We start from the raw sequence: 3,601 nt of genomic DNA on the forward strand, positions 1-3,601 counted from the left end.
GCGAGGGATGGGATATTTATAGTTAAAAATAGGGCCAAAGTATAACTTAATAAACATAGGAGTTAAATTAAATTTTTGGGGGGTAGGGGTATTTTTTTGGGGGGGGAGGGCATTTTGGCCGTTTATAGCCAATCCAATGACTATTTATGAAAAATCAACAATTGGCCAATGACTCTTTGGTTTTAAAAAAAAGAAGTTTCACGGACTGTCGGGCCGGGACCATGCCCTTATTGGGCTGGCCCACCGGGACAAAATGGGTGGCCCGTCTCATCCCTTCTCCCTTTTAGCCCATATCTCATCCCCTTAATTTTCGTGGGCTGGGTCGTCTCGTCCCGTTGGACAACCTTAGCTTCATATGACCGAGAATAAAATGTTCCCTTCTTTTTCCTTTGAAGAGAGAATTTTTCTCCTGTCTTTCAGAAATCACACACATGAGAAAAGTCATTTAGCTTGTGAGATTTTACTTTGTTTCAAGAGATACAAGGTTCGACTTAGGACATTTTTTTTGTGGCGAGTACAATGATTCTCTGTTGCTTTGAAAAGGAACAACTCGTTATTTTTGCCCTGTAATTTATTCTTACAACCCGATACTTATAGTGGTAGGAGATAGTAGATATGAGATGAAATAGTCAAGCATAGTACAAGAGAGCTCAATTCCAAGAAATGTTGTGTCAAGGGCATCTTTTCTATTACGCGGCGACTTCCTGAGATTCCTTGGAAGGGCAACGTAAGGCTAAGCAAATGATGTTAGTGCAGTTACTGTCCACCAACTGAGGTCCCCTCCGTACGCTAGACGAGATTGTCAGTGCCGTATGGAAAAACCAGTGTCAAGAGCAATTAAGAGAATGTAAATGAGAATTGAGAATGAACGAAAGCTTGATTGCATTAATGAAAGCTATTACAGAAAGGCAACGCGGTGTCGAGGGGGAGAGACACCAGTACAGAGAATTGTTTGCTTGCTAGAAAGTTTTGATTGCTTGATCCCCCCTAATAATGCTTAAAAAAAATTAAACCAAAGCTACAAGACTAGACTTGATTAAGCTAGAGAAACATAATGGAAGTACATGAAATAAACCTACTCTATATTTACAATAAAAAGGACTTAGTTTTCTACAAGACATAAACAGGTCCGTTGTTAGCAGCATTGTCTTTGGCATCACGGTCTACGCGCGCGGCGATGTCTGCACGCGCGGCACTATTAGCATATGCCTGCGGCTGGGCGCTGGCAAGGGATATCGGTGGGGCAATAGAGGCACATGCGCGCTTGTCACTTGGCGCGGCCAAGACCACGGGGCCGTCCGTGGCGCTAGGTATTGGGAGGCTTGCTAGGACGCCACAGGGCGCGCCCAAGGGGTCATGGGGCATGGCTGGAAAGCCGACCATGATATTCTCCCCCACCTGAGTTGGCGACGTCCTCGGCGCCTTACTTGCAAGATAATCTTCAATTAGGCTCTTATAGGCTTTGAGGTTTGTTCCCCTCTCCCAAGTATTCTCCTCTGCATCATGACCCTGCCATTTCACCAAGAACTCTTGGTGATCTTTCCTTGAGGCATGAAACATTCTATCATCAAGGATAGATTCAACACACCTTTTTCCGGTTAAATTGGAACCTTGAATACTGGGTATTGTGAGCTGGCTCCGTGAAAGATCCTCCGTGTCTTCCCAAAAAGGTTTCAGGAGGCTGACATGGAAGACAGGATGAATTTTTCACCAAACTGGGGTATCCACCCGGTATGCAACTTTCCCAATGCGCCTTTCAATGGACAAGGGTCTAATGTATTTTTGCAATAGGAAAGGATCATGGACCCCTGCAAATAAGTATCGCTTTGGAATTTTGACCATCACTTTGTCTCCTACTTGGTATTCAACAAAGCGACAGTTTTGATCAGCATGCCTCTTCATCCGTTTTTGAGCTTTGACAAGATAGCTTTGTACTATCTCCAAATTTTGCTTAAACTCTTTTGAGAGGCTAGCAGCTCGAGGAGATTTAGACATGTTTGGTGCATTCACTGTGTGTGGGAGTAGTGGTTACTGTCCGGTAACAATTTCAAAAGCACTTTTGTTTGTACTAGAGCTCTTTTGTGAATTTAAACACAGTTGAGCAACATCCAAAAGCTTCACCCAATTCTTCTGCGATCCGGTTACAAAGTGGCGAAGATATTCCTCCAACATATCATTGAACCGCTTCGTCTGGCCATCATATTGTAGATGAAAACTTGAGATGTGACTCAATTTTGACCCAAGGCACTTAAAGAGTTGGGTCCAAAAGTTACTAGTGAAGCGTGAGTCGCGATCACTAACAATGTCTTTGGGCAGGCCCCAATATTTGACGACATGAGAGAAGAAGAGTCAAGCTGTATCTTCTGCTGATATATATTGTGGGGCTGCAATAAAGGTAGTGTACTTGGAAAACCTATCCACCACAACCAAGATAGTTGTGAGATCTTCGACCTTGGGCAATCCGGTGATGAAATTCAGGAAAACGCTTTCCCAAGGTCTCTTTGGGACAGCTAGCAGTTCCAAGAGTCCCGCTTGTGTCAAGCAGTCCAACTTGTCTTTCTGGCATACTAGACAAGTCTTTACATACTGAGCGACGTCATCAGCCATTTGAGGCCAATAATATGTATGGCGAAGTAACACCATGGTGCGTTTTTCATCAGGATGGCTGGCCCACAGAGTATCATGACATTCTTCCAGAAGAGTCCTTCGCAGATCTACTCCTTTAGTAACATAAAGTCAGTTCCCTTTCACTTTCAGAAAACCATCTTCCATGTAGAACTGGCGAGTCTTGCCCTGTCCTACCAAATTAACAAAATATTATGCAACAGGATCCTTGATGAGTAGATCCTGTATCTGGTCCTTGATGGAGGTGGCTACTTCGCTCCCCCTTAGGGTGGCGAGTAAGCACACCGATGCTAGATCAGCTCTCCGATTGAGCGCATCAGCAACATAATTGGTCTTCCCACTTTGGTACTCCAGGTTGAAGTGGAATTTAGCTAGGCGTTCCTGCCACCTGGCCTGTTGACCATTCAGCTTTGGCTGGGTCATGAAATGGCTAACAGCTGTGTTGTCTGTCTTGATCACGAACAGGGTCCCCAGTAGATAGTGCCTCCAAAGGCGCAAGTTGTGGACGACAACTAATAATTCTTTCTCATGGGCGGTATAGCGCCGCTCTGTATCCTTCAGCTTCTGGCTCTCGTATGCTACAAGATGCCCTTCTTGTAGCAAGACTCCGCAGAGGGCATAGTCGGATGCATCTATTTGTACCTCGAATGGCTTGGCCAAATCAGGGAGGGCCAAAATGGGACTGCTAGACATAGCCGTTTGTATTACGTTGAAGGCCTCCGCTCGCCTGGGTCCCCAATCCGAGGGTGTGACCTTCTTGAGGAGTTCTGTCCACTGCGATGAGGGAGTAGTTTTTCACAAATTACCGGTAGAAATTGCATAGGCCAAGGAACGCCCTCAAGGCGTGGATATCCTTAGGCGGTGGCCAATCTATGATTTCCTGAATCTTTTGTTGGTCCATCTTGATCCGCCCTTCCTCGATGACATGTTCGAGGAAGTCAATTTGCTTTTGAGCAAAGGAGCACTTGGATAGCTT

The sequence above is a fragment of the Nicotiana sylvestris genome, chromosome 6, assembly GCF_000393655.2.
Source record: "Nicotiana sylvestris chromosome 6, ASM39365v2, whole genome shotgun sequence".
In the NCBI taxonomy this organism is placed as follows: domain Eukaryota; kingdom Viridiplantae; phylum Streptophyta; class Magnoliopsida; order Solanales; family Solanaceae; genus Nicotiana; species Nicotiana sylvestris.